A 23,973-nucleotide genomic window follows, 5' to 3' on the forward strand; every position below is an offset into this window, starting at 1 on the left:
GGGCTCTGTCGAGGACGCGAGTCAGGCTATCACGACACTGATGGATGGCGACCCGCCGATTCTCAAATAACCTGCTCATTAACGGCGGACAGTGAAAAGGAAAGTTTAATTAGGAATCCCGCAAGGTATGACTCCATCCACGGGCACGCCAGCTGCCCACGGCCACCGCGTGTCATGTATCAGTTTAATCACAGCGGCTGTCATGGTGCTTCTGGCTTCCCGCCTGCCCGCTCCTTTATCTCGACCCTGTCCAACAACAGGATCCCCCAAAACCAGAACGTCTGGCACAAATATTTAAAACGTTATTAGCATTCGGAACCATTTCGCTGAACAAACAACACCTCTCAAAACAATTATTTATCGCTACGCAACAGCAATTGGTGGAACGGTGGAATGAGAGTGGTCACTGCAACACAGAGGGGGGGGGGGGGGGCAGCGTTTCCGCTCTTGCAATGCCCCTTGCATGTTGGGGCAGAAATTTTGGAATTTGCTCAGGAAACCGACGACAGCTCGCCTACTCTTCATGGAGGACACCAATGGATATTTAAGTCAGCCAACTAATGCCGACAGACGAGACACTCGGTTTAACATCAATCCAAAGGACGGGAGTCTTGCTGTCCTCGGAGCACACACGTTGATTCCTCGTACACCTGGATGGCAACTTACAGTTGCCCCGAAAGTCGAATCTAGACTAGACGGCTCAGAGGACGAGTGAGCGCACCCCTAGACTATCCTGCCAGCCTCATCCTCGTTGCTGAAAGCATCTTACTATAATTCACCAAATGTCTGTCTGTCTGTTCCCAGGTACCGCAAAAACGGCTGAACCAATCGCAACAAAATTTTGGGTGGGTAATCCTGCGAGCCCCTGGAGTAAAATAGGCTATATTGTTTTTCCAATTTTCCAAATTTTCCAATTTCCAAATTTTCCAGTTTTTCCAAACCCCCCTGGAATAAAATTGGCTATATTGTTTTTCCAATTTTCCAATTTTTCCAATTTCCAATTTTTCCAATTTGCCAGTTTTTCCAAACCCCCTGGAGTAAAATAGGCTATATTGTTTTACCAATTTTCAAATTTTTCCAATTTCCAATTTTTCCAATTTGCCAGTTTTTTTCAAACCCCCTGGAGTAAAATAGGCTATTGTGGAGCAATGCTCGCACGATAAAGCCGGACAAAATGGATGACACCAGGAACGAAGTTTCACTGAGCTATTTATTCTAGCTCAACTCGAAAGAACTCAAAAGCACTGAATAGCCCGTTAACACGGGTGGCAATTTATATCAAAAGTTCACCACACAAAAGCCACGCCTCTCAGGCGGGGCGTGGTATGCAAATAAGTCAGCCACGCCTCTCAACGGGGCGTGGTATGCAAATCGAGAGTCCGCCCGGGCAAGGCAAGTCCGGACACGTCTGGGCGAGTCCAGGCAAGTGACCGCCCGCCGGTTACGTCATCGGCCGGTGCAAGGTGATTGTGTCATGCTTCCGGTAACCGCTACATGCACCCCCCCCCCCCCCCCCCCAGAATTAACTTGCACCGGGAGAGTCAGTTTGAGGGGGGTCTTGATGACCCGGCCGAAACCACCCCTGGCGATTCGTGTGGGGGTGGTAGGTGGCGTGGCGGTGGATGGTCGGGCGGGGGGCTTGGTTGAGGGGGACGGCCCCGTCTTGGAGGACGGGCCAACCGTGGAGGTTGGTCGAGGTCCAAATGGGCTGGCTTGAGGCGGTCCACAGAGATGCGGTCCGGTTTGCTGCCGATGTCAATGATGAACGACTTGTCGTCCCTCTTCAGGACCCGGAAAGGTCCATCGTACGGCGGCCGGAGCGGTCCCCGGTGTGCGTCATTCCGGATAAAAACGTACTCCGCAGTGCGAAGTGCTGGGGGGACGTGGGGTTGGGGGCAGCCATGGTGGGACGTGGGCACGGGGGCAAATCTCCTGGCTGCCTCCTGGAGGACCGAGCGTTGGCGAGCCGCGGACCAGGGGACGGTGGCGTCAGGGATGAACTCGCCCGGCACACCCAGTGGCTGGCCATAGACCAGCTCGGCGGTGGAAGCCTGGAGGTCCTATTTAGGGGCCGTTCAGAGGCCCAATAGGACCCACGGGAGCCTGTCGACCCAACCGTCGTCCTGGAGGCTGGCCCTGAGAGCGGCCTTCATCGAGCGGTGGAACCGCTCGCACAAGCCGTTGGCTTGGGGGTGGTAGGCCGTGGTGCGGTGTAGCTTGACCCCCAAGGCCTGGGCGACCGCGCCCCAAAGCTCGGAGGTGAATTGCGGGCCTCTGTCGGAGGAGATGTCCGAGTGGGCGCCGAAACGGGCAATCCAGGTCCCAATGAAGGCCTGCGCCACGTCGGCGGATGTTGTTGATACCAGCGGGACGGCCTCCGGCCACCTGGTGGTCCTGTCCACCATCGTGAGGAGGTGGGTGAAGCCCCGCGAGGAGGGAAGGGGTCCCACCAGGTCCACATTGATGTGGTTGAAGCGCCGCGCGGGCACGTCAAATGGTGCCAACGGGGCCTGGGTGTGCCGGGGGACCTTCGCGCCCTGGCAGGCGACACAGGCGTTGGCCCAGTCGCGGACGTCCTTACGGAACCCGTGCCAGACGAACTTTGCTGCCACGAGCTTCTGCGATGCTTTCCGGCCCGGGTGGGAAAGGCCGTGGAGGGCGTCAAAAATGTGCCGCTGCCATCCGGTGGGCACGATGGGGCGAGGTTGGCCCAGGGAAACGTCGCACAGGAGAACTGTGCCTATGTCCTCGAAGGGGACGTCGGCCAACCGCAGGCCTGTGTCCGCTGTCCGGAGGGCTTGCACCGTGGGGTCGGCGGTCTGGTCAGCCACCATGCAGGCGAAGTCCACACCGAGGTGGACGGCGTTCGCGCCGGACCGGGATAGGCAATCGGCCACAGCATTGTCCTTGCCCGCGACGTGCCGGATGTCCGTCGTAAATTCGGACACGGCGGAGAGGTGGCGCTGCTGGCAGGCCGACCACAGCTCTGCAACCTTGGCCATGGTGAAGACCAGGGGTTTGTGGTCCACAAACGCCGTGAACGGGCGGCCCTCTAAAATATGGCAGAAGTGGCGAATGGCCAGGTAAAGGCCGAGGAGCTCGCAGTCGAAAGCGCTATACTTGCGCTCGTTAGGGCGAAGCTGCCAGCTGAAGAAAGCCAGCGGTTGCCAAGCCCCGTTCACCCACTGTTCATGCACGGCGCCCACCGCGTAGTCGGAAGCGTCCATGGTGAGGGCGATGGGTGCGTCGAGCACCGGGTGCGCCAGCATGGTCGCGTTGGCGAGGGCCAGCTTAGCGCCCGTGTACGCCTCATCCATCTCTTTGGTCCAGGCAACGTCGTGCTTGGCCGGCTTGCCCCGGAGGGCTTCATACAGGGAGCGCATGAGTTGGGCGGCGTGAGGCACGAACCGGTGGTAGAAATTTACCATCCCCAAAAATTCCTGTAGGGGCTTGATGGAGCGGGGGCGCGGGAAACTTGTTACTGCCTCCACCTTGGTAGGCAGCGGGACGGCACCGCGCTTCGTGATGCGGTGCCCCAGGAAGTCGACCGCCGTTACGCCAAACTGGCATTTCGCCGGGTTGACGATGAGGCCGTGCTGGCCGAGGCGCTCAAAAAGCGTGTGCAGGTTGGTGAGGTGCTCCGCCCGGAAAGTGCTGGCGATGAGAATGTCGTCCAAGTAGACGAAAAGGAAGGTGAGGTCGCGCAGCACGCTGTGCATCAGCCGCTGGAAGGCCTGGGCCGTGTTCTTAAGGCCGAACGGCATGCGAAGGAACTCGAAGAGGCCAAAAGGTGTAATTACCGCCGTCTTCGGCACGTCGTCCGGCCGGACGGGTACCTGGTGGTAGCCCCGAATGAGGTCGACCTTGGAAAAGCTCACCTGCCCCGCCAAACGGGCGGAAAAGTCCTGTATGTGTGGTATCGGGTACCGGTCGGGGGTGGTGGCATCGTTGAGGCGGCGGTAATCGCCGCATGGTCGCCATCCGCCACCCGGTTTGGGCACGATGTGCAGGGGCGAGGCCCACGTGCTATTCAAGCGCCGCACAATGCCCAATCGCTCCAGCGCGTCGAAACCGCCTTTGCCATGGTGAGTTTGGTCGGGTCGAGGTGACGAGCCCTGGCATAGTCCGGTGGACCTGTGGTCAGGATGTGGTGTTCGACGCCGTGTTTGACGGCGACAGCCGAAAACGGCGGCTGCGTGAGGGCGGGAAACTCGGCGAGCAGGCGGGTGAAATCCTCCGCGGCCGGGAGCGCGCAGGCTAGCTTGGTGGTGCAGAGCCGCTCAATGAGCAAGCGAGCGAGCTGAAGGTCACGTCCTGAACCGAGGCAGGTATCACGCTCAGCTGAGCGCCGGTGTTGCACAAAAAACGCCGCCCGGACGCTGTGTCCGTAATAAACAGAAGGCTGTCTGAATGGCCGACGCTCATGGCAGTCAGCGAGCGCCGGCCTGGTCGTTTCCTGACCTGCCGAAAGTGCACGGTGGGCGGCACATTCTGGCCTTCTTCCTGAACCTGGCGTGGTAGTAGCACATGGTCTGCTCTGGTGGAGGCTCCGTTGGTCGCGTCGGGTTCGGTCGATGGGGCGTCGCGGCGGCCGCTGCCGCCAGTGGCGCTAACTCGGCCGGTGGTGGCGCCGGTCATGGCACGGGCGTTGCCTCGGTCGGCCCAGGGTTCCAGGCGGCCGCTCCGACATGTCGCCTGGCCGAGAAAAATTTATCGGCCTCCTTGGCCAGGGCGCGAGGGTCTGTGATGGGCGAATTAGCCAAAGCTAATCATACCTGCCCGGGTAGCTGCCGGAGGAACAGCTCGCGGAAGAGGAAATCTGGGCTGTGGTCACCAAGTAGAGCAAGCATGTGGTCCATGCGTTCGTATGGACGGGCCTCACCCAGCTCCGGGAGGTCGAGCAGTTGTCGTGCGCGTTCGGTCTCCGTGAGTCCAAACGCACCGAGGAGTAGGCCTTTGAGCGCGCCGTATTTTTCGGTGTTCGGCGGGTTCTGTAGGAAGCTCAGGACCCGGGCAGCAGCGGAGGCGTTGAGCGCGGAGACCACATGGTGGTAGCGCGTCGTGTCCTCCGTAATGTTCCGCAGGGCGAATTGAGAAGCCGCTTTGGCGAACCAGACGGCTGCGTGCGATTCCCAAAAGCCAGGGAGCTTCAAAGCTACAGATGACTCCATCGCCATGTTCTTGAAAAGGGGTCACCAATTGTGGAGCTATGCTCGCACGATAAAGCCGGACAAAATGGACGACACCAGGAACGAAGTTTCACTGAGCTATTTATTCTAGCTCAACTCGAAAGAACTCAAAAGCACTGAATAGCCCGTTAACACGGGCGGCAATTTATATCACAAGTTCACCACACAAAAGCCACGCCTCTAAGGCGGGTCGTGGTATGCAAACAAGTCAGCCACGCCTCTCAACGGGGCGTGGTATGCAAATCGAGAGTCCGCCCGGGCAAGGCAAGTCCGGACATGTCCGGGCGAGTCCGGGCAAGTAACTGCCCGCCGGTTACGTCATCAGCCGGTGCAAGGTGATTGTGTCATGCTTCCGGTAACCGCTATACTATATTGTTTTTCCGATTTTCTAATTTTTGCAATTTCCAATTTTTCCAATTTTCCAGTTTTTCCAACCCACCTGGAGTAAAATAGGCCATATTGTTTTTCCAATTTTCCAATTTTTCCAATTTGCCAGTTTTTCCAAACACCCTGGAGTAAAATAGGCTGTATTGTTTTTCCAATTTTTAAAAAAAATTCAAATTTTTCCAATTTCCAGTTTTTCCAAACACGATGGAATAATATTTACCGAAATGAACAGTGATGTGGCTTTTTTGAAATTCTACAAATACTGTTTCGATTTTCATGATTTGCGTGTGATATGATTTAACGGATGTTTATATAAATCGTTTAAAATTTTAAAAAGCCTTCAATTTCTGATATTTTGCCTTTTCATGTGGGCCTCCCAATTGAAGACCCGCCCATAGGGTGGGTACCGTTGCTAGTTCTGGGTAACACCAAGATGGCAGTCAACAGTCATATGTGTGCTGGAACAAAGATATGCCATTAATCCTGAAGGAGAGCGTCCAATCGACTCAAATTCACAGGAAACCACGGGCACAATTTGGTGATGCATGGTTTTCACATCAATGAGGTTAAATGGTGGATCGGTTACCAAAATGGGCATGAACTGGTGAGCGTTCTTGAGCATTCTAACTGCTCTCACTCAAGCAATTGTGAAATTCCTTGTGCAGATTTATTTTGAAGAATCGATGGATGACTATTTGCAAAATTACGGAAGAATTGGACGTCAGCGTCGGAAGCGTGGAATCCATCATTCATCTGCACTTGATGTTCAACAATGTTAGTGGAAGGTGGGTGCCAAAGGACGTCACATTTAATCAAAAGATAACTCACGTGACCGTTGGACCAACGAAGCTCCTGTACCACGAACAGATGGATCACGATGATTTCTTGAATAAGACTGGGACAAGTGAAGACACCTGCATCCCATCATTTCAGTCCAAAGTCAAAGCGAAGTGGAGATGATTTTGTTCTGCACAAACCCAAAAAAGAAATTAAGGTTTAACTTCCAGCCAGAAAACTTTTGGCAATTGTGGTTTTCAATATATAACAGTGTAATTTCTTGATCATTGGAAAACCATCAATGCACACTGCGGTGACTTGTTATGCAATGAACTGAGACTCGCAATATGCAGATAACATGTGTCAGGGTGTAATCTTTCAGTATAATAATGCTCGCCATGACATGCCAAATGTGCCCACTACTCCTCTCAGGGAGATGAGCTTGGAAGTTCTAAATCATCACCCATCCAGTCCAGAATTACCAACTTGTGATATTCATCTCTCTGGCCCACTCCAAGAACATATTGGTGAGATTGAGTTTTAAAAAGATAAGACGTCAAAGAAAGTGTCCTGGAATGGCAGCCTGCATACCTGTCCCAAATATTTCAACTCGGGTGCCATCAAGACACCACCACATTGATGGGACAACTGTGTATGTGTCTAAGAGGAATACCTGAAATTGATGAGTTCATAGATTTTCCTGTGCGTTTTGACTTTCTTGAATAAAAGGTTCACATCAACCTTGAATATTGACCCATTTAATCCCAAGGCAGGGAATTTAGCCATGTCACAACCACACAACGTCCTCTTTCCAAAATATATTGTGGGATCATTGACTTACAAGACCTAAATAGCAAAGGTAAAGCCAGGAGGCAGATTTATTTATATTTGGCTCCACAGGGAGTAAAATCAATGATCAAAGAGCTTAGACGTTAGCATGCTACCAACCTGCAGTGCTACCCCAGCCTACCCTTTCATAGACCTCCTCCAACCAAATAATATACTTGGATCAATGCTCCTTGGTTTCTGAGGTACGATGGGATCAGGTGCATCGAAGATGATAAGTCAAAGAGGATAAATTATTTATCATTTGGTTTGAAGTTGTTCAGAGAGGAGTTGCGTACAAAATAACACAGCCTGTTGCTCTCACATCGCAGAGGGATCAGTGGCCTCTCAGATTCCAAACCGTCTCTCTTCCGGTCTGGGGTTGACTCAGCCTGTCATCCTTCCAAGGTCGGCGAAGTGAGTACCAGGGTACTGGGTCCTCTCTCAAAGCTGGTGGCAGTGTTTGCACTCCAGCAGCCCTAAGAACACTTCCTTCCAGAGCACACACAGTGGTGTGTGTCAGGGTGGTGCTGAAGAGTCATCCTGAGTACGTACATACACACACACATATATATATATATATATATATATATACCTCCTCCAACATACGTACATACATATATATACAGTCACGTTAAAAAGTAAGTACACCCCATGTAAAGTTTTGACTTTTTCAACATATTTCAACATACAGCTATTTGATCTTCATTTCAACAATATTGAGAGATAAAGGTGATATAATATAACAAATATCATGAAACATTTACATTTTGTAGTCCATTGTATAATTTAAATAAACATAAATGCAAATTTCGCATGTGGAAAAAGTAAGTACACCCCTACATTCATCACTACTTCAAATACCGAAAATTAGAATCAGGTGCACCAGCTCAGGTGCAAATGATTAGAACATCGTTAGAGAGGATCTTGGAGGAACCTTTCTTATTTAAACCTCAGACATTTAGTTTGGTTTGGTCTTTGTTGTTGAAGTGTGTGGCGTCACCAAGGCTAGATCAAAAGAGTTCTCTGAGGCCTTCAGAAAGAAGGTTATAGATGCCTACGAGTCTGGGAAGGGATTAAAAAGATCTCCAAACAATTTTAAATCAATCATTCGACTGTCCGGCAAGTGGAGAAGATTCCAAACAACTGCCAACTTGTTCAGGCCAGGCCGCCCCAGCAAGTTCAGCCCGAGAGCAGACCGCAAGATGCTGAAAGAAGTCTCGAAGAACCCCAGAATGTCATCACGGGACCTACAGGTAGCTCTTGCCACTGCTGATGTCGAAGGGCACGAGTCTACCATTAGAAAGAAGCTGCACAAATTTGATCTACATGGGAGGTGTGCCAGGAAACCTTTGCTGTCCAGAAATAACATGGACTAAAGTTTGCCAATGAACACCAAGGCAAAGACCAGCACTTCTGGAACAATGTCAGATGAGTCAAAGGTAGAGCTATTTGGCCACAGTACCAGAAGACATGTTTGGCGAAAACCAAAGACAGCATTTGACCACAAGAACCTGATACCAACTGTAAAGCATGGTGGTGGAAATATTATGGTTTGGGGCAGCTTTGCTGCATCAGGGCCTGGGCAGCTCACCATCATAGAATCCACTATGAATTCTTCATTTTACCAGAGGGTGCTTGAGGATAATGTGAGGCCATCTGTCGGAAAGTTGAAGCTCAACCAAAGGTGAACCTTGCAACATGACAATGACCCTAAACATACCAGTAAATCCACCAAGGAATGACTGAAAAGAAAGAAATGGAGGGTTCTGGAATGGCCAAGTCAAAGCCGGGATCTAAATCCCATCGAGATGTTGTGGGGGGATTTGAAACGAGCTGTGCATGCAAGAAACCCCTCAAATATCGCACAGCTGAAATAATTCTGCATGGAGGAGTGGGCAAAAATTTCTCCCAGTCGATGTCAGAGACTGGTAGACAGTTATAAGAAACGCCGACTTGAGGTTGTTTCTGCCAAAGGGGGCAATACCACCTATTAGAGCCAAGGGTGTACTTACTTTTTCCACATGCGAAATTTGCATTCATGTCTATTTAAATTATACAATGGACTACAAAATGTAAATGTTTCATGATATTTGTTATATTATATCACCTTTATCTATCAATATTGTTGAAATGAAGATCAAATAGCTGTATGTTGAAATGTGTTGAAAAAGACAAATCTTTACATGGGGTGTACTTACTTTTTCACGTGACTGTATATATATACATATACATATACATATACATACATATACATATTTATACATATATGTATATACACTACCAGTCAAAAGTTTTAGGACGCCACCATTTCTCTCGTTTTTATTGAAATTTACGCAGTTTAATGTCTAAATGTACTCTGAAATTAAGCATAGAACAAATAAACAATTGGAGATAAAAAAAGAAATCATCGAATCATTTTGTTTAACAAAATTTTATTTAAAATTTTCACTCAGCAATGTAGCCACCTTTTGCAGATATAACCGCCGAACACACTTGTGGCATTCTTTCTACAATGGAAATCAAATATGGTTCGGGAAGTTTTTCCCAAGACTGTTGCAGAATTTCCCACAAATGTGTTGCACTTGTAGGTTGCTTTGCTTTCACCCTTCTGTCCAGTTCATTTCAAACCAGCTCGAAGGGGTTTAAGTCTGGAGGCTGTGCTGGCCATTCCATGATTTGAAGCTTACCGTCTTGTTCTATTCCTCGAAGGTAGTTTTGACATAGCCTGGAGGTGTGTTTAGGGTCATTATCTTGCTGTAGGATGAACCCCTGACCAACTAGGCGTATACCAGAGGGTATTGCATGGCGCTGCAAAATGCTGTGGTAGCCCTTTTGGTTCAGGGTGCCAGTCACTCTGTGCAAGTCGCCGACTCTGGATCCAGCAAAAGAGCCGCAGACCATCACGCTTCCTTCTCCATGTTTGACAGTTGGTGTCACATACTGAGGAACCATCCTTTCGCCGACTTGACGGCATACAAAAACCCTGCGTGATGAACCAAAGATTTCAAATTTTGATTCATCGGTCCAGAAGACCTTCTTCCAGTCTTCAGTAGTCCACTGGCGGTGCTTCATGGCCGAGGCAAGCCTCTTTTTCTTATTTTGCCATCTTATCAATGGCTTTCTCACTGCCACTCGACTTGTAAAACCTGCAGCTCAAAGTCTTCTCTTCACAGTTGAAACTGAGACTTGCTTACTTCGACCAGTGTTAAGCTGTGCTTGAAGCTGTTGTCCTGTGAGCCGCCTATCACGCAAGCTGTTGACTCTCAGAAACTTGTCTTCTGATTCTGTTGTGGCTTTGGGTCTGCCAGACCTCTTCCTGTCAGAGTTTCATCCAGTTTCCAAGTGCTTTTTGATGGTGTAGGAAACTGTACTCACTGACACCTTGGCTTTCTTTGCACTTTCTCTAAAGGAAAGACCGACACTTTTATGGGTTATCATGGTCTGTCTGTCTTCCTTTGTTAATTGCCTTTTTCTCGCCATTATGACATATATATATATATATGACTTCCATATATCTCGCCATCTCGCCATCTCGCCATCTCGCCACAAGCCTGGTGTTGGCTTAGCGGTCAGGGTGCTGGCTTGGGATCCTAGGATCGTGGGTTCGAATCCCGGTCGATCGCTGAATTAACACCAGGGGGGTTGACTCAGCCTGTCATCCTTCCGAGGTCGGCAAATTGAGTACCAGCTTGCTGGGATTAATGATCCCGGTGTGTACCCTGGTTTAGAATAGGTACACCGTATCCCTGCGCATCGTAAGAGCATGACCAAGGGTTGGCGTCAGGAAGGGCATCCGCCATAAAAACATTGCCTCAAACAGGGAACCATGATTGACTGATTGTCATGGGGCCCGCAAGGCTAACCCCTGCTCTCGCAGGGAAAATGGCCTTAAAACGATCATTCATTCATTCATTCATGACAGCAATATACAACTTCCTGCAGTGCGATATTGTCCAAATAATGCTTCAGAGGGTGTAATAACAGTCTGTTCCAATACTGCTTTTATACCGACAGGGGTTTTGTAATCAAGTAATCAGCAGAGGTTGGGACACCTGTCGGAATTGTTTGCATCAACTTTCAAGGCTTCATTTACTTACATTGCTGCAGAACAGCTGTAAGTTGTTAACCCATTACTTGTTCCCTGAAGAAGATCTTTTTTTTACAATATAACTGTGCAATTTACATTATTTTCCCGTTTTTGCGAACCTAAACTTTTTTTTTCTTTTTTTTTTACATCAAGCAGTTTACTGCTTACCTTTGTACAATTTCAGGTTATTCACTGGACTTGAATTGCTTAAATTTCAATAGAAACTGGAAAAATTGAGGTGTTCCAAAACTTTTGACCAGTAGTGTGTATATATACATATGACTGGCCAAACTGAGCAATCGGGGGAGAAGGGTCTTGGTAAGAGAGGTGACCAAGATCCAGATGGTCACTCTGGCTGAGCTCCAGAGATCCTGTGTGGAGATGGGAGAAACCTCCAGGACAACCATCACTGCAACACTCCACCGATCTGGGCTTTATGGCAGAGTGGCCAGACAAATGTTATGAGTGGCCAGACAGAGTCAAATGTTACTCTGGGAGTTTTCATTTTTGAAATACTGACAAAAATGTACAATGTGAATTCTGAACTCGAAGCGATTTCGACCACTTTTTCACTAAATTTAACATATTGTTGCGGACGCGGTTAAGATGTTATTTTGACCGAGCGGTTGGTATGACCGCGACCGAACAGTTATTCCCCGACTAGAACCCGATTCCACCCAAACTTTGGCCGTATCGCACCGCAGCTGCCCAATCTGGAAAACTCTAAAACGACCGAATGCAAAGAGGAAAAGGAATAAGACGAGAAGACGTACAGAAGAGTAATTGGATTTATTATTTACACATATAAGTAGGAAGCAAGCAGTCACGTTTATTTACAGGGACATGAGACGCAGGTGACACAGTGCAATCTTTAGCTTATACAGACTTATTGTTACTACCCAGGACAGCACGAACAAAACAAACTCACGTACGCAAATGGATGGAAATTGCAGGCAGGAATGACAGGAGGTGGGTGGCTGGAGGAAGGCCCGGAGCTGGCTGGAGTTTGATCCCGCACGGGACGTCGGGCTGGACCTCGACGGCCGCCGATGCCACTGATCCTGTCGTGTGCGCGGGGTAGCGGGTCGGAGCTGCTTGGTGGAGCCAAGCCAACGCTGCTGGTGGGGGGTCTGGCGTGACGGGTTCTCTCGCGTGACGGGTTCTCTCTCTTACTAACTCCAGGACACTTTCTCTCTTGCTTAGTCCAACTCTTCCTCACCACCGACAACTCAACGCAACCCCTCCACTCTACGCAAACAATGACCACCACTGACGACCAACCCAGCTCTGACCAAAAAAACCACACACTCCGCTCTTGTCGTAGCTCATCCCGTCAAAGCTCATCTGCCTTGGACACGTCCTGCCTGCGGGTTATATAGGCCCCGCCCCTCAACCTTCGAGAACCTCCTCGATGTTTCTCTCCACACCCTCTCCAAGTCCAACCCCTTGTTCGTGGTTGGTTGAGTGGGGCTGACTCACTCCTCCCCTCTATGACGAGGTGGGGACCCGCCTTTCTTCCCCAACCCTGCCTCGTGGTCAATGGCGGATGAAGGGAAAACCGCCCAACATGCAGTTGGCAATGCGAATTGCAATTGACGAAAAGGGGGGAATGGAAGTGTTGGGAGTGGGAATGAAGGGAATCTATCTCTTTCACTGGTGCAATGGAGTATTTCAATTAATGGGAGACACAGCCTTACCCTAAAACACATAATAAGATATAACTATTGAACAGGGGTATTCTATGATTGGCTGTGGTGTGGATGCTTTATGGACTAATTATGGGATGCCCTTTGACCTTTACACAGCTCCGGAGGCAGGAGGCACAGAATAAACAATAATAATAATTCACACAATCAAAAATAATATACAGTCCTCATATCCGCAACAATATTTTTTGTCATTGTATCAAAAATTTGATAAATAACCCCCACAAATGTTCTATATTTCTATTACTATATTAGTTGGCATCCAGTATGCAAATTATTGGCACTCTGTGGTCCTTAAAAACATATTTATTCCAATTTTAGCAAATATCACATTTTTTGGCGAAGCGAAGCGGGCATATAATAATATTTCGGGTGATAACACAGAGATGGCCGAGAGTTATACACTGCTATCACTTTTTTTTCATATCTAGGGACATATATCTTGCTAAAAATCACAATGAGCCTTACTCCATCTGTATGGTACCGACCGGTCAATTTGGGGGGTCTGGCTCATAGCCTACTGGGTCCTCTCTCAGGGAGGTTGGTGGCAGGATTTGCACTCTGACTGCAGTGGTTTGTCGGGATCGTGCTGAGGTCACTTTGATAGTGTTGACTAACTGACCAATATATGGAATAAACCAGTGTCTCAATGCAATCTCTTCACTTCCATGGTGACAGCACATTGGAGACTTAGAGTACTTCAAATAATTGAATACTTACATTATTTGCTAACTGGTAACTGGTATCCACACCTTAACTCATACTATCCTCTTCAACTAAAGTATCAAAAAAACCTGGCTACGCCGCTGTTCGACTTTTGGTCTTGTTTGTTTTGTTCCGGGGACACAAGAGAAATGATACTAGATTTTTGCATATTTTGGTAAAAGGAGAAGCATCCGTCTGTGTGCAGTGTTATGTCCACTGCCGCTGATCACTTGTACCAGCAGGAATGAAATGATAGAAACCAGACTCCTCATCCATGGATATTTCTCGTATTTACCTTATTTCCACGAGTCTGATTTGCATTCAGAAACAGAACAATTATGGATAACCGTCATGAAATTGCCACTCTTTCGTCTAAATCCTGAAAATTATGTTTAAAAGACGATTTGAATTGTAGACTTTGTGCTAGCAATGCAGGTTAAAAGTGCCTTGCAAGCAGAACCAAGTCCTCAAGAAGAGTGGGCTGGTGCCCCTTCCTCACACCTAGGTCCGCTTCACACTGTTGAAACCAAAGCTTTCAGAATAATTGGAATCTCTCGCGATGAAGCTAACTCCGAGGGCCTTTCAATCACTCACCGAAGGCAGGTTGGTGGTCTTTCTGTCTTCTACCGACTCCTCTCCGGCCTAGCTCTCCCAGCTCTGTCTGTGCTCTGCCCCCCAAACAATCCTACAGGTCGCACAAGATCTGCCTGGAACCCTCTTATGATTAAACTGCCAAAATCAAGACTCTCTATTCACCTTCACTCTTTCATGCCTCTTTTCTCCCGCCTCTGGAACAAACTCCCTCACTCTCTTCAATCCCACTCCTATTTTAAACAGCTGTTCACCACCATCTCTTATCTTCCCCCATCCAAAACCTTGATCTTTTCTACCCCCGTTAATTCACCCCAGATCCACTTTTTTTGAAATTCCGACTTCTTTCCTGGAAGTCCTAGCAGTGTCCATGTGTTTTATACCTCTCGCACCCCCTCCCCACCGCCCTTCCCGTGCCTCCTCCCCCCAAGCCCTCTCCCTCCCACAGATCTCCCGATGTCCCTGCTCTCAAATGTTGTACTTGTGCGATTCCCTTTCTCTCCCCATCTTGTCTCCCACTCCCTTTATCTTATGTTTTATGTGTCAGTTTGTATTTTTGTGATTAATGTTAGCTCTTACAAGAGACTCGATCTTGTATACAAAAAAAAAGAAGAAAAAAAAAGGCACTGAAAACGCACACTGCGCATGTTCAAAAGGCCACATTTGGCATTCATACATCATTTTGGAAGTCGTGTATTTGATCAGCAAATGATGAAGAGGTGTACCATACTCCTGACATAGTATCGATGATGCCGGAGTCGTTTATCGGCACAGGTTATACTGGGTGGTTTTCCATCGTCTTTCCAGCAGTCGGTCAGGGCAGGAATTTGTTAATAGTGGGAGCGATAGTTCGCCTACTCCTCACAAAGGACACTTTCAGATTTTTAAGGTCCACCAACTAATGTCGACAGATGCGGCACCCAGTTTAGCGTCCATTCAGGGAGGACACACACATTGATTAATCGTCCTGCATGTGAAGCCCCGGGATGGCAGTTGAAAGCTGGGCTGACATTCCAACTCAGGCTAGACACTTGGGGCAAATGTGCATACCTCTGGATACGCTGTCAGCCTGATGAGCAAATAGTGGAACATCAAGAGCACTAGACAATATTATCTCAGTGGAAATTTGACACACATGAATGCCATGTGGCTTTTATAAAAGTAGCAATTGTAGTTCCTGCATAACTACAAACCTTTCGTTTGTGGCATCTCTATTTATTTATTTTTGAATACAGAAGTCAAGGATTATGGAGGAGCTAGAACACAGAATGGATCAGGATGAAACAGAACAATAGAGGGAGAGGGAGAGGGAGAGGGAGAGAGAGAGGGAGAGGGAGAGAGAGAGAGAGAAAGAGAGAGAGAGAGAGAGAGAGAGAGGAACACTCCAACTGCAGGGTTGAGGGACAAAATAGAGGCAGACTTGAACAAATAAGGGATGTGGGGAAGAATGAGGAGGTTGGGAGGACACAAGGTGAATAATGCCTCAAACTCTCAAGAAAGGAAAACTGAAAATTTAGGAGGTGGGCTGGAAGGGGGTGGTTAACAGCTGTCTTGAAGACCTGGAGGGAAGAATGAGATTGAAGAGAATGTGGAAGTTGATTACACAGGTGGGGAAAAGAGGAACGAGTGAGTGGAGGTGAGCAGTGACCCTGGATTTACAACTGGAATGATGTTTGCTATTCATTCCTTTGTGAGCTCGATCTTAATCTGAAGCCATTGAGTCTGTTTTGATCTGTGATTCGCCTGTGCATTCAGTTCCCATCAAGCTGCTGCTGTTTTACATCGTAGAGGTATTCCATCCGATTATTTTTACCACATTTCGCAGATGTCTGGCGGTGTTCTCGAACAGGTAAAATAAGGAGATGTACATCAGAACATACTATGCAAGTTAATGACATGCATATAATTGTATATTCATGTTGGTCACCAACATTGCTCCATGAACCAGCCCACCATTGCGTTCTGCTATGTAGGAGTGATAAAGGACGATGCACACCTTCGGATGCCAGGTTGTACGCAGCACCCTCTGGTGGCAGAAGTGGGATCCAGGCCCCCAAGAGCAAGGAAGAGCAGTCATCCTCTTTTGTGTGGGGTGTGTGTGGGAGGGGCTGGGGAGGGAGGGGGTACAGGAGGGGAGTCCAGAGCGCTTACAGCCGCTCGAGTAGCTGGGCCTTGCACATTTCTTTCCCAAACAAATAATACCACCAATCAGCCAATTATGTAAGTTTTGATGCGAGAACAAACAAAGATCACAGATTGATTATTCAAATCAAACTGTGTGGACCTTCAGCAACATCATGGACTTGACCTTAATACTGCAGGCTGAAATATGCTCTGACCTTCACTAATACGCCATGTCGAAAGAGGCTTATTGTGATGGTCCAAGTATTTCATGCTCGATGGATAATACTTTGATTCCTTTGTCTGAAAACACACCCTTTTGTTCTTTCCATACACAATAGTGGCAATAACAGCACCAAAACCTACAAATTCTGAAAGCTATAATAGTTTTCTGGGAGGTTTCTCAGTTGCAAGCTCTTATGACAGAGTTGGCAGGGTCAAGCAGCCATTCAGCTGGCAAATCTGGTCCAGATGATTCACAATAATAAGGAAGTTTCCACAAGAGATTGTCCGAAATGTTATTTAATTATTCGTATCATCCAGAAAATTCTGTAATGATAATGAATCATGAATGCTGTAATGAATGTTAACAATTTCATGTACATGTGAAGTTTTCTACAAGTACAATTACACTTTTGTAAGCTACACCTGAAGTTGTGGGTGGGTAAGGTTCCTGCTGTAAAAATAACATTTTCTAGCACATTTTGCATCCATACATAGGCCAATAAGTAGACTAGTTTATTTTTTAAAATTTTGAGTATAGATCATAACAAATAATAACTAAGTCATCATAACTTGTGCATTTTCCTATTGTTGATGGCACTTCTGTGAACACAACTTACATGAAATCAGGGCCTTAAACTATGCCCTCCCTCTCCCACCCTTTCTAGGCTAGTACCAAAGACAGGGCAGAGACATTCTTCAAGGTTGAAAACATAGATGTCAATACACACCAGAACTAGAACAGCACTCTGTAGAGAGCATACAGTACCTCCGCCAGGCTGAGCAGTTTATGGTTTGTATCCTGCTGATAGGCTGGATCTGGATTCGGACCTTAACTAATATCTAATCGGCTTGTTCTAGTCACCTGAGCCTGGCGTTGGCTTAGCGGTTAAGGTGCTGGCTTGGGATCCTAGGATCATGGGCTTGAATCCCGGTCGATCGCTGAATTAACGCCAGGGGGGTTGACTCAGCCTGTCATCCTTCCGAGGTCGGCAAATTGAGTACCAGCTCACTGGTAATTCCCTGTGTGTCGCAAGAGGCGACTAACAGGGTTGGCGGCAGGAAGGGCATCCGGCCATAAAACGTTGCTTCAAAAAGGGGACCACGGTGCCCGAAAAAGGCCATCCCCTGCTCTGCGGGGAAAAATGGCCTCTAGAGGTGGTTCTTCTTCTTGTTCTTGTCACCTACACAACTCATCCACCTAGTTTTGTCATAAGTCGTCCATGACTTTTTGAAAGTATCATGCTATATATCGATTTGGCCCTATTACTCGATGGTGCAGAATCACTTGTAAATTAAACAATTCTCGTATCCGGATTTGTATGTTCACCAAAATTTGAATCGATTTGTCCTTGTCACAAACACACAATCTGTAAACAAAGTTTCCTCCGAATCCGTCCCGAACGTTTTGAGATATCGTGCTGCATAATCGGTTTTAGCCCCATCACTCATTCGTCAACAATCATTGAAAAAAAATTCTCTGCTCCGGATCCGGATTCGAATAGTCACCAAAATTAAATAAATTCTTCCTTGCCACACACGCAACCTGTCCACCAAGTTTCGTCCAAATTGGTCCACAACTTTTTGAGATACCGTGCTATACTGTATATATTTTTGCCCTATTCCTCAATAATGAAGAATCACTTGAAACATTTTCGGATCCAGAAACCAAAATCTAATCAATTCGTCCATGTCACATACCCATCCTCTCCACCAAATTTTGTCCGAAGCCGTCCGCAACCTTTTGAGATATCAGGTTCACAGACAAACAGACAGTGGTAAAAAAACATAACCTGTACCCACCTTTGGTAGCGGAGGTAACGACAAATGCCATTGATGATATGGTCAATCGGCCATTACAACCAAGACCGCGTTACTCAGACGGCGCAACACATGCAAAGCAGTTGGACTTGAGGGCAGAATCGGAACGCTCAATTATCAAGGGACAAGGGACAATAGTGAAGAAGGGTCAATGCCTCTCTTACGGTCTACAGCTCCAGATACACCAGTCGGTTGTACAGTAGAGTCTAGGTATAGCGAATGGAATATGCGGAACAACAAATTTGATACAATGTAGGCCAAGAGCATTTACGGTGACCGGTCATTTCATAATCAATTTACACTTCAGTACTGTTAACAGAAAAAGATAACGTGAAAAAGTGATCCTCCAAAGCGGCGCGGAGGAAATGAATAATTCTCACATCGCAAAAGGCAGTACAAAATCACAGAATTCCGCTCTCTCTCAAACTCGTGCAGAAAGCGTTTGTGGGGCTGAAGCTGAAGGAATACATTTTCATCTGAAATGACAACCAAAGCGAGGTGGCCTGGCTGATGATGTACACAGAAGCCTCCGAATGGCGGAAAAAAGGAAATCAAGTGGCACCATGTACACAACATAAGAACACCGATGCTGAGGACGTAAAGCAGCTAACGGAACACTAAGCAATATCGAGGCTGCAAAGCTTTGTGGGTTGAACTGCAAGAGCGTCCCTGAGCAATTTTGGCTGCCCTCTGCCGTCCTCCCACTCAACGCCCGCACTTGATGCATCCGTCTTGTTGCATTGAAAAATCGACTGCTGACATGTCACCTGGAGTGTTGTCTGTTGTTTTTTTTGTGTGTGTGTGTGTGTGTGTGTGTGTATTTGCACTCAACTCCTTCTGCAGGCTCTAGCATAGCTGTGGACTATCAAGACTGTGCTGCGCATTGTTTAGGTCACGCCACAGACAACAAGCGGTGTCTTTAACCCTTTGAGTACGGATGACGTCCAGTGCCGCAACCCGCGAAAACGTTTTGTGTACGGATGACGTTACTACACGTCATCGACTATATCTATAAATAGATCGTCAGTACGTGGTTGCATTCCCGTACCAAAATGCCAAATTAAACCCGTACCGGGGGTATTTATATCAAAAAAAAATCCCGTACTCAAAGGGTTAACATATGCGTGACGTCATGCATGTGTAGCCACTGCAGATGTGAACACCAACCGGGTTGTTCTGACCAACCTTATCATCTCGCTTACTCGATTGGAACATATTGTAATGGATCTCGACGTCGGCCCCTTTTCCCCCTAAGAAGGGGGGATTAAGCCCCTTGTTTGTGACTGACCAACGTGAGTCCTGAAGCTGCCCAGCTCCCTCCAGAGAGACAGGTGGGTAACCTCGTTCGAGACCGCGGACAAGATGTTAATTGCCGAGCGGATGGCAGCCCGCGGCTCGAACCATTAACATAACTAGACCCGATTCTGAACGTTGGCCAAATCGTGCCACAGGTATTCAATGATGGAAAAGACAAGGATGAACGGATGTGAAGGAAAGAAGGCAAGGTAGGAAAAACAGGATTTATTATTATTATACAAGACTAAAGGAAGAAAAGCAATCAAAGTAATATACAGGGAAATGGAAGGATCAGAAGACACAGTGCAATTATTAGCTTATACAGACTTACTTAAACCCCAGGACAAGACACACAAATCAAACTCACGTACACGAATGGGGAATTGCAGATTGGATTGGCTGGAGGGAGAGGAAGGTGGGACCACAAGGCTGGAAGGTTTGGCAGGGCGCACAGCAAGCAGGTCCTCTCTGGGCTGGAAGTGAGCAAGGCGGCGGCGGCACACGTATCTCGTTCGTTGCACGTGGCAGGGCTGGTTCTTGCCTCGACACGCCTCGGGCTCTCTCTTGGTCTCTCTTGGCACCACCCTGCTGTATCTCTTGCTGTATCTCTCCTCCTCCTGCGCGACTTGTCGCACGCATATCTCATATCTCAAGCGCGGGTGTGACACGCCCTCGTCTGTTTGGGTACCGCCCTCCCCCATGCTCTGTTTTGTGACCTTATATGGCAATGCCACGATCTTGCTACCTTATTTGGGCATGGAGTCGAACAGCGCGCCCCTCGTGGCGAGCCACGGGCTGGTATCCTTATTTGGGCATGGGGCTGAACAGCCCACCCCTCGTGGCGAGCCACGGGCTTGTATCCTTATTTGGGCATGGGGCTGAACAACCCGCCCCTCGTGGCACGCCCTGGGCTTGCCTCTTCCCGGCGACCCCGCCCTTCCTGTCCAAACAGAGCACGGAGCACATATTCATCATAGCAGCGAACGCCGCTTCCAAAGCCAGGCCAGTTGAGGGGGCGCGCACCTCACGCTTGTCAAGCTGCTTTACCCAGAGAGGGAGAGTTTGGCTGGGAAATGTAATTATTTAAGGGGAGCTATCCTTATTTGATTCGGTGCAATGGAGTGTCAATTACTGGGCAACAGAGCCTTAAACTACATAGAATAAGAGAATAACTATTTAGAGGTTCTAAGATTGGCTAGGTGTATGCGATTAATTAACTAAGGGGACAACCTTTGACCTTTACGATTATGGAGGTATTTACACAAATCATGACATTTACTTAGAGGGTGATATTTATACAAAAAAACACAGGATTCTCAAATCCGTTACACTGCACCCTCCTTCCTTGAGGCACATCCCGGGCCTATAAAAAATTAGCTTAATGTGGCACGTAGGTGTAATTCCCTCTACAATTAACCTGACCCTGAGTGCGACAATTTTAAAACACAAATAAGTATGTCCCTCTGCTGCATTGCACCCTACCTCACAGATGCACGCCCACAGGATAACCGAATTGCAGAATTATTTTCAAACTAAACATGAACGGTGGGGAGCATTATTTACAAGTGACGTTAATTGGACTATTTACAAAACGCAACACAGGACCTGTGATTTTTCTTTTAGGGAAACAAAAAGAAATTCCTGTGGGAGGGGAGGAGACAGCATGCACTGCATCGACGCACCAGCACCAAAAAAGAGCACCAAAACACCAAAGCACCATAAAGCACCAATCAGTGCACAGTCATCACAGTTCAAATAAAAACAACACTGGTGGTCTTGTTCTTCGGCTCCCTCGGCTGGCCGTTGTTCTTCCTGATGTTGTCTTTCAATTATTTGTGATCTTCTTGGGCCATCGTGGCCGGTCCCAGCAGAGGGGCCATGCCCCAACCCGTGGGGTCCATAAGTGGTGCTTGGCCACAGACTGTGGTCCATAAGTGGTGCGTGGATGCAGGCAGCTGTGGTTGCGAGAGTTTTGGGCTCACAGACACGGCCCCCCGCACGCTCCCCTCAGTGCCCAGAGAGCACGGTCCTCGGTTGGGGAAGGAAGACAGAGATGACAGGTGAGCGAGGGGTAAGGTCACAAGGGTACACATCAATGAAGGCAATTCAAGGTGAGGTGCGCCTGGAGACCGAGCAGAGAAAAGCTCGTCCCTATCGTGCGTCACCCCACCCGTCACCGGTTCTACCCTTGCCCCTTACCCCCGTATGTACAAAAATCTACACCCTTACCAATTCGTCACTACCGTCACGTCTTCCCCATATCTCCCCTATGCCAAATTCGTCACAATCCCACTAATCCAAAATTTGCCATCCGCAATTCATCATCAATCCTCATAAGGAGGGAGAGATGGAACATCAGCACAATGTCACACCCACGTCATGATGCGTCTCACAATCCAAACATTTTGCACAAAAAAAATAACAACAACAAACCATGGCATGGTGTGGAGCACCGTCGTTACCTCAGGTAAGTGGATGCAGATGGTGCAAGGAGATTTCAATCCTAACTATCCTCTTAAATGGCATTAACACACTTTACACTACCCGGGGTCTTTCCCTGCCAATCCATTGGCCAACTTACTCTATGCGGTTTTAAGAACCAAATTCCCATTGACCAAACTGTGGTGCTTCATCGATTTGGGGTCTCACTCCCCCGATTCAACTCCCTGTGCCTTTGCACAATTTCAGGACTGGGTCGTGTGGCTCTCCCAGCAGGTCCACCTACCTGCACACCTCCACCACTGCAGTTGCCTCCGAGCTTACCTGCTCCTTACCCTTACCTATCTTCCTGGGGAAGGCCCTCTGGCGCTCTCCCCACTCGGTGCCCTCTCTGGCACTGGGCTACCCGGGTCCGTCCTCTGGATCCTCGGGCCCCATCCACAACTCTAACGGCTCCCAGAGCCCACCTGCGGCCTCACCTGGCCGACATCCTAACAGTGGCGGAGTGCCCATTTAACTACACACACGAACAGGCCACACACCCAGCCATTTCCATGACACTAATGCACCCATCCAAACACCATTCTTCCACACGCACCACAGATGCCAATATCCAACCACAATTTACCTACTCCCTCTACCTAACTCTTACACTACCCTCCCCGGGTATTCGTGATGGGGTCCATCCTCCCCATAAACACCTTCGCACCATCCACTCCACTCCACAGTTTCCACCATACTCACTCCACACCATCCATTCCATACTCCATATATTCCATACTCCATGTATTCCACACAACCATTCTCCATACACCTGTATTTGTACACCTGTGCCATCACACCTGGTGCTTCCTGTACACTCCTTCCTCCAGGACCATTTGCTCAACACAACACTCAATCACCATTACTCAGTCATACACTGCTCCATACACGTGTTCACTTGCACACCTGTGCAATCACACCTGGTGCTTCCTGCACCCTCCTTCCTCCCAGGCTCCTTCAATCACTCCATACAATGCACAACCACAATTGTTCCTCATGCACTGCTTCATACACTCCCACGCTCAATACAACTCACAATCACCTCACACCTTTCACAATACACTTCCGAATACACTTTCAATTCTCAAACACACGGCATCATCTGATCTAACTACTCCCCTCTCAAACTTGCGCTTCCCAGTCGCCCCTTATACTATTGCGCTCCCTCGTTATTATAATCCATTCTAACCTCTCTATGTCCCAGACTACCTGTCCAATGTCGCTACTTAAATCTACCGTTACCTATGGTCATCTTCTCTAGATCCCTATACATTATCCTAACCCTCCCTCGGCGAGCTTACGCTGCCAAACCCCATAGCTAGCGCTCATGTGCCCCGTTTGTGAGGGATGGCAGAGTTGCCATCCCACCACATCGGGCATCTCCCACTATCAATTTTGCCATCAAATTTCAACCAATCACAAATCCCCTATCCCATAATTTCGAATTCAAAACACGATCATCATCACAGTCCGCTATATTTGAGCCTCGGTGCGTCGTCACATCATTAAAACTCGGCTTCGCACAGCCGAGCAATTAATTCGGGTGGTTTGGTCGCCTGCAGGTTGAATCCGTCTGGCATTCGGTTCAAGGGAGGCGGTTTGGTCGGGCCGAGATTCCACGCACCATCTCGGCGCGGATCCTTGCGGCCTCCGGCCCGATGGCTCAATCTCGCCCGGTCGGAACCCCGTCCCCGCCACCAGGGGGCACCGTTCCGCTTCCTCCAACCTGTCCCTGAACCGGACCGGTCGCCTTGCCCGTCAA

General features: G+C 48.4%; 1 long non-coding RNA gene across 1 annotated transcript in view; it reads right to left on the reverse strand.

The window, feature by feature from the left end:
* LOC137434679 (uncharacterized) overlaps positions 1-23,973 on the reverse strand; it is a 276,381-nt gene that overhangs the window by 165,060 nt on the left and 87,348 nt on the right. Inside the window, exon 3 of the long non-coding RNA XR_013624540.1 lies at positions 6,405-6,543. This is a non-coding gene — a long non-coding RNA (uncharacterized LOC137434679). The remainder of the gene's footprint in view (positions 1-6,404; positions 6,544-23,973) is intronic.

This window comes from Myxine glutinosa, chromosome 9, assembly GCF_964187855.1.
Source record: "Myxine glutinosa chromosome 9, kmMyxGlut1.1, whole genome shotgun sequence".
Lineage (NCBI taxonomy): Eukaryota > Metazoa > Chordata > Myxini > Myxiniformes > Myxinidae > Myxine > Myxine glutinosa.